At 43.9% G+C, this 15686-nt stretch overlaps 1 protein-coding gene across 1 annotated transcript in view; it reads left to right on the forward strand.

The window, feature by feature from the left end:
• Positions 1-15686, forward strand: part of CSMD2 (CUB and Sushi multiple domains 2) — a 1686610-nt gene that overhangs the window by 572128 nt on the left and 1098796 nt on the right. The gene's annotated exons all lie outside the window — the stretch shown is intronic.

Consider the following 15686-nt stretch of genomic DNA (forward strand, 5'->3'; position numbering starts at 1 on the left):
AAGAGATGCGGTCGGGTCCGACTGTTGGCTCCTATGTCCATGTGTGCCGTAAGTGAGGAGTGCAAGTGTCGTTCCCAGACACACACACCCCCACTAGTCAAAATGGCAGCCCCCAGTGGCACACATAAATGTCAATAAATAAAAAACTATTAAAGTAGTTAATTTAATTTTGTATTAAAAATAATTGATTGTATAATCAATAATTATTAATACAAAAATTAAAATCACGGCACCTTCCCTTTAAGCTGAGAAAACAGAATAAATCCATCCAAGAGAGAGCAAAAATGTTTTAAGTGGTTATATCACCTGTTTGGTACATTCAGCAAAAAAAAAGTACACTAATGAGATTAGGAACCTAAAAATAAAAGAGTGGAGGATGATGACAGAATCCTTTCCACCCAAGTGAAGAACATTCTTCAGGATGTAGGTGTTTCAGTATCTAAGTCTACCATAAAGAGAAAACTTCATGAGCGCAAATACAGAGGGTTCAGCACAAGGTGCAAACCATATTCAGCCTTAAAAATAGAAAAGCCAGATTAGACTTTGCCAAAAAAAATCTAAAAAAGCCAGGCCATTTCTCGAAAAGCATTCTTTTGACAGATGAAACTAAGATCAACTTGCAACAGAATGATGGGAAGAAGAAAGTATGGAGAAGCCTTGGAACCGCTCAAGATCCGAGCACACCACATCCTCTGTAAAACATAGAGGAGGAAGTGCATGGGCATGTATGGCTACCAATGAAACTGGGTTGCTAGTGTTTGCTGATGATGTGACTGAATACAGAAGCAGCAAGATGAATTCTGAAGTGTATAGGGCGATACTTTCTGCTCAGATTCAAACAAATGCAGCAAGGTTGATTGGTTGATTCACAGCACAGATGGACAATAAACCAAAACATCCTGCAAAAAGCAACCCAGGAGATTTTTTCTAAGGCAAAGAGGTTTAAAATTCTGCCATTGCCAAGTCAATCACTAAATCTCAACCCCATCAAACATGCATTTCACATGCTTAAGACAAAACTTAAAGAAAACCTGTCATCAGGATCATCCATGTTAATCTAAAAGTATAGGCAGAATGGTGCTGTCAAACTGATTTAATACATACCTTTACGGTAAAAATCTGCAGCCTTTTTTTTGTTAAATTATCATGATAAATTTTGCTTTCCTCGGTGCTTTGTGCTCTGGGGCTGGACTTGTGGGTACGACTGTGGGCAGGGTTTTCGACTCAGAGCGCTCAGCTACTGCTCCTCTGCTGCCTCTGTTGCATTTATCATCATGCATTAATTTAAATTTTGGGCTGATGGCGGTCTTCATGAAAATGGCACTGATGCATGCGCAGATTGACCTCCGTTGGTCTTTAGGAAAATGACGGTAGTGCATGTGCAGAATGAGATTTAGGCTTAATGATGACTCGAGATCTCATTCTGTGCATGCACCCCCAACGCCATTTTCCTGATGACCACCGGAGGTCGATCTGCACATGCGCCTGAGCCATCAGCGAGAGCGCCATTAGTTTAACATGGATGATACTGATGACAGGTTATCTTTACGGCACAAAGACACACAAACAAGAAACAACTGAAGTCAAATGCAGTAAAGGCCTGGCAAAGCATCACAAAAGAGGAAACCCAGTGCTTGGTGGCATTCATAGCTTCAAAGATTCAGGTAGTCATTGAAAACAAAGGATTCTCCGCAAAGTATTAAAAATGAACATTTGATTTATTAATTTGTCCAAATGCTTTTGAGCCCCTGAAATGACGAAGCTTTGTAGATAATTTGGTCTCTGTCCAAATATTACTGAACCTATCTAAATATACAGCTCTGGCAAAAATTAAGTGACCATCACATCAAAAGCTTGTCATGGGCAGCCCAATCTCCAGGCCTGAACCCCATCAAAAACCTCTGGAATGTAATCAAGAGGATGACGGATAGTCAAAAGCCATCAAACAAAGAAGAAATGCTTACATTTTTGCACCAGGAGCAGTGTGAAAGACTGGTGGAAAGCATGCCAAGACGCATGAAAGCTGTGATTAAAAATCATGGTTATTCCACAAAATATTGATTTCTGAACTCTTCCTGAGTCAAAACATTAGTATTGCTGTCTCTATATGATTATGAACTTGTTTTCTTTGCATTATTTGAGGTCTGAAAACACTGGATTTTTTTTTATTTTGACCATTTTTCTCTGTCAGAAAAAAAATACAAAATTTATTGCTTGGAAATTCAGAGACATGTTGTCAGAAGTTTATAGAATAAAAGAATAATTTATATTTTACTCAAAAATATACCTATTAAGAGAAAAATTAGACAAACTGAACATTTTGCAGTGATCTCTTAATTTTTGCCATATCTATCTATCTATCTATCTATCTATCTATCTATCTATCTATCTATCTATCTATCTATCTATCTATCTATCTATCTGTCTATCTATCTTTATATACCGTAGATAGATAGTATTAAAAGTAACCAGTGCCTGAAAGAAATTGATAATAGTTATATACTGTATATATTATGCTGAAGAGAAACATAACCATGGGTATGCCTGCCTACCATTTTACCCTTTTTCAGGAGTTGGTACCATAATCAGAACTTTCCATGTGTGGCTGCCTAGCTGCGAAAGTGAATCTCTCTGCATAGGGATTGGAGCACATATTCCTAACTGCCAGACACAGAAACTGGATGTTAATAAATAATACTAGTTTTGCTGGTAAAATGGTAAATAAATGAATTTTACTTTAAAAACATACTAACGTTAGCAATGTATTATGTTACTTCAAGTTCTATAGGCAACATAACTTCAAAGGCCCTGAAGTCAACATCAGAGGTGGCTCCCTGCCTGAAACCCTCACTGTCAGCAATATTTGAGTGTTAGGAAACAGTGACCTACAACAATTATAAGTTAGTTGTGGACATTTTATATAAAATATAATTAATTTTAATAAAGAGATCAAAATAATATTTGTCCAAAACAGAATATTTCCGTTGTGATGGATCTTTGGCTTTGCTCAATTCCTTGTTTTGTTATCGGTTATCATGAAAGTCGGAGAACAAGGACAGAATCGGAGAGTTGTGAATGTATCCAGTGCCCTTCTGCTGCCTTCTGTTACCCTGTGCTATCACGGTATGTGACTGACCTCTGTCTTGTGCAGTGATTAAGTTGTAGTCAAATAATTTTAACTATATATAGGTGAAGCAACATAAATAAATTACTGCCGAAGAGAAGAGGTGTGTGAAATCAACCATTTACTCCCTTACAATCCCCAACCCTTATGTAAAGTCACAGATTTTAGCATGTTGTGCACAAATCCTCAACACAGATACAATAAGCTGTGTAGTAGTTGTTTAGCAATTGTGGTTGGCCATATAAAGCCTTTAGGTCAATGAGAGATGCTTTTAGAACTGCAAAGGTTGTTGTCTTCTCTAAATATACGAGCAGGGTTCAGCATGGATACTCGGCACAAAGCCTCTTTTTACTATGATATTTTGTAGCAGTCCGTCCAGCTCCACATCAGCAGTCATTGCCAGGTGTATGTAATGGGTTATATTGCAGTGGCTGAGAACCCAGCCAAGAACAAGATCTCACTAGTATATGCTCCATCAAAGCAGCTAGGAACAATGGAACCTGGGCACTGATGTGTTTACCATAATTCCCATAACCCAGAAAGCAATGTAAACAGCCAACAAGGGGCTTCAGACCAGTTCTGGAGTTTCTGCTGCTCCTGGCAGTGTCTCTGCTCTTCACAACCTCCTAAACATGTTCTGAAGTACCACAAATGCTACTACAGAAGATATTAACCTAGAATTAGTGCAGAGGACAGCTGATTTTTTTTTATAATTTACATTCCTCTCTGATCCAAGAAAATCCAAGTCAGCTCCATGAATTTAATGTCTACAGGAATATTAACTTGTGGGAGGTCCTGCTTTGTTTTATTTTGGTGGTGCTGATTTTTCACTGGTGAGGATGAAATTTAGCGAAAGTAATACTGTATGAATTTATCTCATTTTTTATGAAAAAGTGCTACCCTCTGATGTTAATTCAAGTCAGCTTATCACATCTCAACTGCACTGAACATCAGTGCACAAGGTCTGTACATCAGTGTGAAGAATCTGTACATCAGTGTGAAGTATCTGTACATCAGTGTGAAGGATCTGTACATCAGTGTACTGGCACCAAGGAACACACAAGACAGGTGAGGGATAAAGTTGTGCAGAAAAATAAAGAAAGGCTAGATACAGTGAAGGAAATAATTATTTTATCCCTTGCTGATAAAATCCAGAAAGTCACATTGTATAAATTATAGAAATTTATTTGCATTTTGCAGTGAGAAATAGGTATTTGATCCCCTACCAACCATTAAGAGTTCTGGCTCTTACAGATCAGTTAGACGCTCCTAATCAACTTGTTACCTGCATTAAAGGCAGCTGTCTTACATAGTTTCCTTTATAAAAGACTCCTGTCCACAGACTCAATTAATCAGTCAGACTGTAACCTCTACAACATGGGCAAGACCAAAGAGCTTTCTAAGGTTGTCAGGGACAAGATCATAGACCTGCACAAAGCTGGAATGGGCTACAAAACCATACGTAAGATGCTGGGTGAGATTAACTGTTGGTGCAATAGTAAGAAAATGGAAGAAATACAAAATGACAGTCAATTGACATTGATCTGGTGCACCATGCAAAATCTCACCTCGTGGGGTATCCTTGACCATGAGGAAGGTGAGAGATCAGCCTAAAACTACTCGGGGGAACTTGTTAATGATACCACAGTCACCAAGAAAACCATTGGTAACACGCCACGCCGTAAAAGTTTAAAATCCTGCAGTGCCCGCAAAGTCCCCATACTCAAGAAGGCCCGTCTGAAGTTTGCCAATGAACATTTGGATGATTCTGTGAGTGATTGGGAGAAAGTGCTGTGGTCAGATGAGACAAAAATTGAGCTCTTTGGCATTAACTCAACTCGCCGTGTTTGGAGGAAGAGAAATGCTGCCTATGACCCAAAGAACACCGTCCCCACTGTCAAGCATAGGGGTAGAAGCATTATGTTTTGGCAGGTGTTTCTCTGCTAATGGCACAGGACTACTTCACCGCATCAATGGGAGAATGGCTGGAGCCATGTACCATAGAATCCTGAGTGACAACTTCCTTCCTTCCGCCAGGACATTAAAAATGGGCCATGGCTGGGTCTTCCAGCAAGACAATGACCCAAAACATACAGCCAAGGCAACAAAGGAGTGGCTCAAAAAAAAGTTCGTTAAGGTCATGAGTAGAGTTGAACGAAACGGGTCGAACATTTTCAAAAGTCGCCGACTTTTGACAAAGTCGGGTTTCATGAAACCCGATCCGACCCCTGTGCGGGGTCGGCCATGCGGTACGCGACTTTTGCGCCAAAGTTGCGTTTCAATGACGCGAAAAGCGCCATTTCTCAGCCAATGAAGGTAAACGCAGAGTGTGGGCAGCGTGACGACATAGGTCCTGGTCCCCACCATCTTAGAGAAGGGCATTGCAGTGATTGGCTTGCTGTCCGCGGCGTCACAGGGGCTATAAAGGGGCGTTCCCGCCGACCGCCATGTTACTGCTGCTGATCTGAGCCTAGGGAGAGATTGCTGCCGCTTCGTCAGAAGCAGGGATAGCGTTAGGCAGGGTCCATTAACCACCAAACCGCTTGTGCTGTAGCGATTTCCACTGCCCAACACCACCTTCGGTGTGCAGGGATAGTGGAAGCTACATTTTTTTTTTTCCCCTCAGCGCTGTAGCTCATTGGGCTGCCCTAGAAGGCTCCCTGATAGCTGCATTGCTGTGTGTACGCCGCTGTGCAAACCAACTGCTTTTTTCAAAGCACAAATCCTCTTGTTCCTTCCTTTCTGCACAGCTTTCTTGTTTGTTTGTCCACACTTTTTATTTAATTTGTGCATCAGTCCACTCCTTATTGCTGCCTGCCATACCTGGCTGAGATTACTGCAGGGAGATAGTAATTGAAGGACAGTTCCTTTTTTTTTTTTTTTTGTGGGAGATTAAGATTGGCATTTCTGCTAGAGTGCCATCCCTGTCTGTGTCATCTCTCACTCAGTGGGCCATAGAAAGCCTATTTATTTTTTTGCTTGATTTGGGTTCTAAAATCTACCTGAAAAAATCACTACATCAATCAGTGGGAGAAAAATATTGGCCTCAGGGCTTGTGTGCCACTCCTTACTCCTGTGTGTGCCATCTCTCAGTCAGTGGGCCATAGAAAGCCTATTTATTTTTTTGCTTGATTTGGGTTCCAAAATCTACCTGAAAAAATCAATAAATCAATCAGTGGGAGATTAATATTGGCCTTTGGGCTTGTGTGCCAGTCCTAAGCGTGCCATCTCTCTCTCTCAGATAGTGGGCCATAGAAAGCCTATTTATTATTTTTTTTATTGGGTTTATACATTTTCCCTGGAAAAAAAAAAAAAAGTGGGAGATTAATATTGGCCTCTGGGCTTGTGTGCCAGTCCTGAGCGTGCCATCTCTCTCACAAATAGTGGGCCATAGAAAGCCTATTTATTTTTTTGGTTGATTTGGGTTCTAAATTCTACCTGAAAAAATCAATAAATCAATCAGTGGGAGATAAATATTGGCCTCTGGGCTTGTGTGCCACTCCTGACTCCTGTGTGCGTCCTCTCTCACTCAGTGGGCCCTAGAAAGCCTATTTTTTGTTTTATTTGTTTTCTAAATTCTCCTTGAAAAAATCATTTTATTTTATTTGGTTTCTAAATTATTCCTGAAAAAAATCATTTTTTTTGTATTTTTTTTTTCTAAAGTCTCCCTGAAAAAAAAAAAAAACAACAAATCAGTGGGAGATTAATATTGCCCTTTCTGCTTGTGTGCCAGTCTTGACTCCTGGGTGTGCCATCTCTCTCTCTCCAATTGTGGGCCATAGAAAGCCTATTAATTTTTTTGCTTGATTTGGGTTCCAAAATCTACCTGAAAAAATCACTTAATCAATCAGTGGGAGATAAATATTGGCCTCTGGGCTTGTGTGCCACTCCTGACTCCTGTGTGCGTCCTCTCTCACTCAGTGGGCCCTAGAAAGCCTATTTTTTGTTTTATTTGTTTTCTAAATTCTCCCTGAAAAAATCATTTTATTTTATTTGGTTTCTAAATTATTCCTGAAAAAAATCATTTTTTTTGTATTTTTTTTTTCTAAAGTCTCCCTGAAAAAAAAAAAAAAATCAATCAAATCAGTGGGAGATTAATATTGCCCTTTCTGCTTGTGTGCCAGTCTTGACTCCTGGGTGTGCCATCTCTCTCTCTCCAATTGTGGGCCATAGAAAGCCTATTAATTTTTTTGCTTGATTTGGGTTCCAAAATCTACCTGAAAAAATCACTTAATCAATCAGTGGGAGATAAATATTGGCCTCTGGGCTTGTGTGCCACTCCTGACTCCTGTGTGCGTCCTCTCTCACTCAGTGGGCCCTAGAAAGCCTATTTTTTGTTTTATTTGTTTTCTAAATTCTCCCTGAAAAAATCATTTTATTTTATTTGGTTTCTAAATTATTCCTGAAAAAAATCATTTTATTTGTATTTTTTTTCTAAAGTCTCCCTGAAAAAAAAAAAAAAAAACAAATCAGTGGGAGATTAATATTGCCCTTTCTGCTTGTGTGCCAGTCTTGACTCCTGGGTGTGCCATCTCTCTCTCTCCAATTGTGGGCCATAGAAAGCCTATTAATTTTTTTGCTTGATTTGGGTTCCAAAATCTACCTGAAAAAATCACTTAATCAATCAGTGGGAGATAAATATTGGCCTCTGGGCTTGTGTGCCACTCCTGACTCCTGTGTGCGTCCTCTCTCACTCAGTGGGCCCTAGAAAGCCTATTTTTTGTTTTATTTGTTTTCTAAATTCTCCCTGAAAAAATCATTTTATTTTATTTGGTTTCTAAATTATTCCTGAAAAAAATCATTTTTTTTGTATTTTTTTTTCTAAAGTCTCCCTGAAAAAAAAAAAAAAATCAAATCAGTGGGAGATTAATATTGCCCTTTCTGCTTGTGTGCCAGTCTTGACTCCTGGGTGTGCCATCTCTCTCTCTCCAATTGTGGGCCATAGAAAGCCTATTAATTTTTTTGCTTGATTTGGGTTCCAAAATCTACCTGAAAAAATCACTAAATCAATCAGTGGGAGATAAATATTGGCCTCTGGGCTTGTGTGCCACTCCTGACTCCTGTGTGCGTCCTCTTTCACTCAGTGGGCCCTACAAAGCCTATTTTTTTTTTATTTGTTTTCTAAATTCTCCCTGAAACAATCATTTTATTTTATTTTGTTTCTAAATTCTTCCTGAAAAATTCATTTTTTTTGTATTTTTTTTCTAAAGTCTCCCTGAAAAAAAAAAAAAATCAAATCAGTGGGAGATTAATATTGCCCTTTCTGCTTGTGTGCCAGTCTTGACTCCTGGGTGTGCCATCTCTCTCTCTCCAATTGTGGGCCATAGAAAGCCTATTAATTTTTTTGCTTGATTTGGGTTCCAAAATCTACCTGAAAAAATCACTAAATCAATCAGTGGGAGATAAATATTGGCCTCTGGGCTTGTGTGCCACTCCTGACTCCTGTGTGCGTCCTCTCTCACTCACTGGGCCCTAGAAAGGCTATTTTATGTTTTATTTGTTTTCTAAATTCTCCCTGAAAAAATCATTTCATTTTATTTGGTTTATAAATTCTTCCTTAAAAAATCATTTTTTTTTTTTTTTTTCTAAAGTCTCCTTTTTAAAAAAAAAAACACAAATCAGTGGGAGATTAATATTTACATTTGCGCTTCAGTGACAGTCCTGCGTGTGTGGCATCTCTCTCATTTGTTGCCACCAACAACAGAGTGTGTAACATTGTGCCTGATTTTCGTTGTTGTCTCACCCACCTGTAAAGGGGTAGCTAAATCATACTGAAGTTATAGCTCACCGTGTAAGTTGTGTGACTGCAACAAATACCGTTAGTTTTGTAACGTTTTTAAAACAATGAGGAAGTCTGGTGGAAGAGGTCGTGGCCGGGGGCGTTCATTGTCAGCTGGTAATGAGGGTAGTGGTAGTGGTGGAGCATCAGGTGGTCGTGGGAAAAAAAATATTGCACCTAAGTCTGGAGCTGTGGAGCCAGGTTCGTCGTCTGGCTACACAAGGCCTCGAACGCTCCCTTTTCTGGGAGTAGGAAAACCGCTTTTAAAGCCGGAGCAGCAAGAGCAAGTTTTGGCTTATCTTGCTGACTCAGCCTCTAGCTCTTTTGCCTCCTCTCGTGAAACTGGTAAAAGTAAAAGCAGCGCGTCGTTAGTGGATGTTCACGGTCAGGGACAAGTCGCTTCCTTGTCCTCTTCAGCAAAAACAACAACAGAGAAGAATGCAGCAGGCGACACAACGGGTTACTCCATGGAGCTCTTTACACATACCGTCCCTGGCTTAGAAAGTGAAGCAGTTAACAGTCCATGCCCATTACAAGTTGAATCTGACACGGAGTGCACTGATGCACAGCCACAGCCAGACTACTATGCTGGTCCTTTGACTCAGACCACAACATTGCCCTTGCAGGGTGCTGATCAAGAATCAGACCCTGATGAGACTATGTTGCCCCATCACGAACGCTATACCACCGACCGACAAGGTGACACAGACGAAGTTGCACACGAGCTACAAGAAGAGGTAATAGATGACCCAGTTCTTGACCCCGATTGGCAGCCATTGGGGGAACAGGGTGCAGGCGGCTGCAGTTCTGAAGCGGAGGAGGAGGGGCCGCAGCAGGCATCAACATCGCAACAGGTTCCATCTGCCGGGCCCGTATCTTGCCCAAAACGCGTGGCAAAGTCAAAACCTGATGGAGGACAGCGTGGCCATCCGGTTAAAGCTCAGTCTGCAATGCCTGAAAAGGTATCCGATGCTAGAAAGAGTGCAGTCTGGCATTTTTTTAAACAACATCCAATTGATCAGCGCAAAGTCATCTGTCAAAAATGTTCAACTACCTTAAGCAGAGGGCAGAATCTGAAAAGTCTCAATGCAAGTTGCATGCATAGACATTTAACCACCATGCATGTGCAAGCTTGGACTAACTACCAAACGTCCCTTAAGGTTGTAGCACCCTCGGCCAATGAAGCTAGTCATCAACGCAACATCCCTTCCGGCAGTGTAGGGCCACCATTTTCTGCACCACCTGCAGTATCTGTGCAGGTTTCTTTGCCAGGCCAAAGAAGTCAGGGTCAGGGAATCACCAGTTTCGTAGTAGGAAACACTGCATCTAGGGCACCGGCGGCAACAATACCATCTCCCACCGTCTCTCAGTCTGCCATGTCCACCGGCACCCCCGCTAGTTCCACGATCTCCAGCTCTCCAGTCCAGCTCACCCTACATGAGACTATGGTTAGAAAAAGGAAGTACTTAGCCTCGCATCCGCGTACACAGGGTTTGAACGCCCACATAGCTAGACTAATCTCGTTAGAGATGATGCCCTACCGGTTAGTTGAAAACGAATCTTTCAAAGCCCTGATGGACTACGCTGTACCACGCTACGAGCTACCCAGTCGACACTTTTTTTCCAGAAAAGCCATCCCAACCCTCCACCAGCATGTTAAAGAGCGCATCGTCCATGCACTCAGGCAATCTGTGAGCACAAAGGTGCACCTGACAACAGATGCATGGACCAGTAGGCATGGCCAGGGACGTTACGTGTCCATCACGGCACACTGGGTAAATGTGGTGGATGCAGGGTCCACAGGGGACAGCAAGTTTGGGACAGTTCTGCCTAGCCCACGGTCTAGGAAACAGTTGGCTGTAGCCATTCGCACCCCCTCCTCCTCCTCCTCGTCCTCCTGCAGAAGCGAGACCTCGTCCACAGACCGCAGTCGCACAACCACTCCATCCGCAGCTGCCACTGTTGCACACCAGGTCTCCCATTATGGGGCAGCTACTGGCAAACGTCAGCAGGCTGTATTGGCTATGAAGTGTTTGGGCGACAACAGACACACCGCTGAAGTTCTGTCCGAGTTCTTGCAGAAAGAAACGCAGTCGTGGCTGGGCACTGTAGATCTTGAGACAGGCAAGGTAGTGAGTGATAACGGAAGGAATTTCATGGCTGCCATCTCCATTTCCCAACTGAAACACATTCCTTGCCTGGCTCACACCTTAAACCTGGTGGTGCAGTGCTTCCTGAAAAGTTATCCGGGGTTATCCGACCTGCTCCTCAAAGTGCGTGGACTTTGCTCACATATCCGCCGTTCGCCCGTACACTCCAGCCGTATGCAGACCTATCAGCGTTCTTTGAACCTTCCCCAGCATCGCCTAATCATAGACGTTGCAACAAGGTGGAACTCAACACTGCACATGCTTCAGAGACTGTGTGAACAGAGGCGGGCTGTTATGTTTTTGTGGGAGGATACACATACACGGGCAGGCAGTAGGATGGCAGACATGGAGTTGTCAGGTGTGCAGTGGTCGAAGATTCAAGACATGTGTCAAGTCCTTCAGTGTTTTGAGGAATGCACACGGCTGGTTAGTGCAGACAACGCCATAATAAGCATGAGCATCCCCCTAATGCGTCTGCTGATGCAAAGTTTGACGCACATAAAGGATCAGGCGTCTGCAGCTGAGGAAGAGGAAAGCCTTGATGACAGTCAGCCATTGTCTGGCCAGGGCAGTGTACAGGACGAGGTAGTGGGCGAAGAGGAGGAGGAGGACGAGGAGGATGATGGGGATGATTATATTTTTAATGAGGAAGCTTTTCCGGGGCCAGTGGAAATTGTTGGCGCGGCAAGGCCGGGTTCTGGTTTTTGGAGGGACCCAAGTGACGTGGATTTGCCTGAAACTGCCCCTCAACCAAGCACAACCACAGATTTGAGAACTGGAACTTTGGCCCACATGGCGGATTATGCCTTACGTATCCTCAAAAGGGACACACGCATAACAAAAATGATGAACGATGACGATTACTGGTTGGCCTGCCTCCTTGATCCTCGCTATAAAGGCAAATTGCAAAATATAATGCCACATGAGAACTTGGAACTAATATTAGCAACCAAACAATCAACTCTTGTTGACCGTTTGCTTCTGGCATTCCCTGCACACAGCGCCTGTGATCGTTCTAACACGAGCTGCAGGGGCCAGCAGACCAGAGGTGTTAGAGGGGCAGAAATCAGAAGTGTCGTTGGCCAGAGGGGTTTTCTGACCAGGTTGTGGAGTGATTTTGCTATGACCGCAGACAGGACAGGTACTGCAGCATCAATTCAAAGTGACAGGAGACAACATTTGTCCAGTATGGTTACTAACTATTTTTCATCCCTTATCGACGTTCTCCCTCAACCGTCATTCCCATTTGATTACTGGGCATCAAAATTAGACACCTGGCCAGAATTGGCAGAATATGCATTGCAGGAGCTTGCTTGCCCGGCAGCTAGTGTCCTATCAGAAAGAGTATTCAGTGCTGCAGGTTCAATACTAACAGAAAAAAGGACTCGTCTGGCTACCCAAAATGTAGATGATCTAACCTTCATTAAAATGAACCACAACTGGATTTCGAAATGTTTTGCCCCACCTTGCCCGGCTGACACCTAGCTTTCCTATGTAAAGGTCTTGCCTGTGGACTATTCTGAACGACTTTTCCAATCTCGTAATTTGCAGCACCTGATTGTCCAGCATCCGACATGTTAACACCTCCCTAAATGGCCAAAGTCCCCACACGGGGCCGTGGTATCGCCACTTGGCGCCAGCACCCGTGAGAGTACTGTTTGTCTGAAGAGGTGGGTGTGCCCGCTTTTGGTCGACGGCACTGCCACTAGGTCCCTCATAGTACAATAAAGTGTCTGGCGGTGGTGGTGCGCACCCAACGTCAGACACACCGTTGTAATATGAGGGGCCCTGGGCCACAAGACAGTCCCCCCCCAGGTCAAACAGTGCTCTACCACTTGCAAAATTTTCTCTCACAGCTCCACCAATGTTTAGTCTATGCGCTGACATCCTTCAATGCCTGGCACTGTCAATACCATTGTATTGAAATTTTTCTTATGTTAGGCCTTCGAAGCCTGTCTGCGGTCACTCCTTCCACTAGGCCTCCACTGACCTGTCTACTGCTGCCCGGGTTCCCCTGGAACCAATTTTAAATTGCCTACAGCCAGCCCAATTTATTATGTTAGGGCTTCGAAGCCTGTCTGCGGTCCCTCCTTCCACTAGGCCTCCACTGACCTGTCTACTGCCGCCCGTGTTCCCCTGGAACCAATTGTAAATTGCCTACAGCCAGGCCAATTTATTATGTTAGGGCTTCGAAGCCTGTCTGCGGTCCCTCCTTCCACTAGGCCTCCACTGACCTGTCTACTGCCGCCCGTGTTCCCCTGGAACCAATTGTAAATTGCCTACAGCCAGGCCAATTTATTATGTTAGGGCTTCGAAGCCTGTCTGCGGTCCCTCCTTCCACTAGGCCTCCACTGACCTGTCTACTGCTGCCCGGGTTCCCCTGGAACCAATTTTAAATTGCATACAGCCAGCCCAATTTATTATGTTAGGGCTTCGAAGCCTGTCTGCGGTCCCTCCTTCCACTAGGCCTCCACTGACCTGTCTACTGCTGCCCGGGTTCCCCTGGAACCAATTTTAAATTGCCTACAGCCAGCCCAATTTATTATGTTAGGGCTTCGAAGCCTGTCTGCGGTCCCTCCTTCCACTAGGCCTCCACTGACCTGTCTACTGCTGCCCGGGTTCCCCTGGAACCAATTTTAAATTGCCTACAGCCAGCCCAATTTGTTATGTTAGGGCTTCGAAGCCTGTCTGCGGTCCCTCCTTCCACTAGGCCTCCACTGACCTGTCTACTGCTGCCCGGGTTCCCCTGGAATCAATTTTAAATTGCCTACAGCCAGCCCAATTTATTATGTTAGGGCTTCGAAGCCTGTCTGCGGTCCCTCCTTCCACTAGGCCTCCACTGACCTGTCTACTGCCACCCGTGTTCCCCTGGAACCAATTGTAAATTGCCTACAGCCAGGCCAATTTATTATGTTAGGGCTTCGAAGCCTGTCTGCGGTCCCTCCTTCCACTAGGCCTCCACTGACCTGTCTACTGCTGCCCGTGTTCCCCTGGACCAATTGTAAATTGCCTACATCCCAATTTTTGTTATGTTAGGCCTTCGAAGCCTGTCTGCGGCCCGTTTTTCCACTACTACTACACTGACCTGGCCACTGCTGCCCGTGTTCCCCTGGAACCAATTTTAAATTGCCTACAGCCAGCCCAATTTATTATGTTAGGGCTTCGAAGCCTGTCTGCGGTCACTCCTTCCACTAGGCCTCCACTGACCTGTCTACTGCCGCCCGTGTTCCCCTGGAACCAATTGTAAATTGCCTACAGCCAGGCCAATTTATTATGTTAGGGCTTCGAAGCCTGTCTGCGGTCCCTCCTTCCACTAGGCCTCCACTGACCTGTCTACTGCTGCCCGGGTTCCCCTGGAACCAATTTTAAATTGCCTACAGCCAGCCCAATTTATTATGTTAGGGCTTCGAAGCCTGTCTGCGGTCCCTCCTTCCACTAGGCCTCCACTGACCTGTCTACTGCTGCCCGGGTTCCCCTGGAACCAATTTTAAATTGCCTACAGCCAGCCCAATTTATTATGTTAGGGCTTCAAAGCCTGTCTGCGGTCCCTCCTTCCACTAGGCCTCCACTGACCTGTCTACTGCTGCCCGGGTTCCCCTGGAACCAATTTTAAATTGCCTACAGCCAGCCCAATTTATTATGTTAGGGCTTCGAAGCCTGTCTGCGGTCCCTCCTTCCACTAGGCCTCCACTGACCTGTCTACTGCTGCCCGGGTTCCCCTGGAACCAATTTTAAATTGCCTACAGCCAGCCCAATTTATTATGTTAGGGCTTCGAAGCCTGTCTGCGGTCCCTCCTTCCACTAGGCCTCCACTGACCTGTCTACTGCTGCCCGTGTACCCCTTGAACCAACATCAGAAAATATAAAAATAAGTATTTTGCTTATAAAAAAGAAAATACTGGGGAGATATCAAATGCAGACATTTTAACATTAAAAACAAACACATACAACAAAAATCTGGTACAGTACTAAAAATGGCCACCAGCTACAATAACTTTCTCCTGCAAGTAGTTAACTGAAAGTTTTTTTCAATTTAAAACACAGATATGGCATCCACCGAGTGTTGTCCTGTCGCGTCTTCTTTATATTATTGCCAAGAAGATGCAAAACAATGAAAATAATAAAATCATTATTTACCAAAAAAATAGAGTAAGTCAAAACCACATTGCAAATAAACATTCATTACAAATAAAGAAGCAGGGCGCGTCCGAGGGTGAGTATATACCTAATAAGAATATAATCACCCTCGGACGCGCCCTGCTTCTTTCTGACAGCCTTCCTTCCTAAGAATCAGCCCTTCCGTGGTGTAGAGAGAGGGTGTGTTACACTTCAAGGTGTTCCCCAGGTTGCCTTTCCTGAGCTTCGATCTTCATGCTCTCGTTTAGTAGTTGTCGGAAAGTAGGCTGCATTAGGCCTACAAATTGGGTATGGGGTGTAGAGAGATGGTGTGTTCAACTCCAAGGTGTTCTCCAGGTTGCCTTTCCTGAGCTTCGATCTTCCAGCTCTCGTTTAGTAGTTGTTGGAAACTACACTGCATTAGGTCTACAAATTGGGTATGGGGTGTAGAGAGATGGTGTGTTCCACTCCAAGGTGTTCTCCAGGTTGCCTTTCCTGAGCTTCGATCTTCCGGCTC

This window comes from Ranitomeya imitator, chromosome 3 (genome assembly GCF_032444005.1).
Source record: "Ranitomeya imitator isolate aRanImi1 chromosome 3, aRanImi1.pri, whole genome shotgun sequence".
Classification (NCBI taxonomy): domain Eukaryota; kingdom Metazoa; phylum Chordata; class Amphibia; order Anura; family Dendrobatidae; genus Ranitomeya; species Ranitomeya imitator.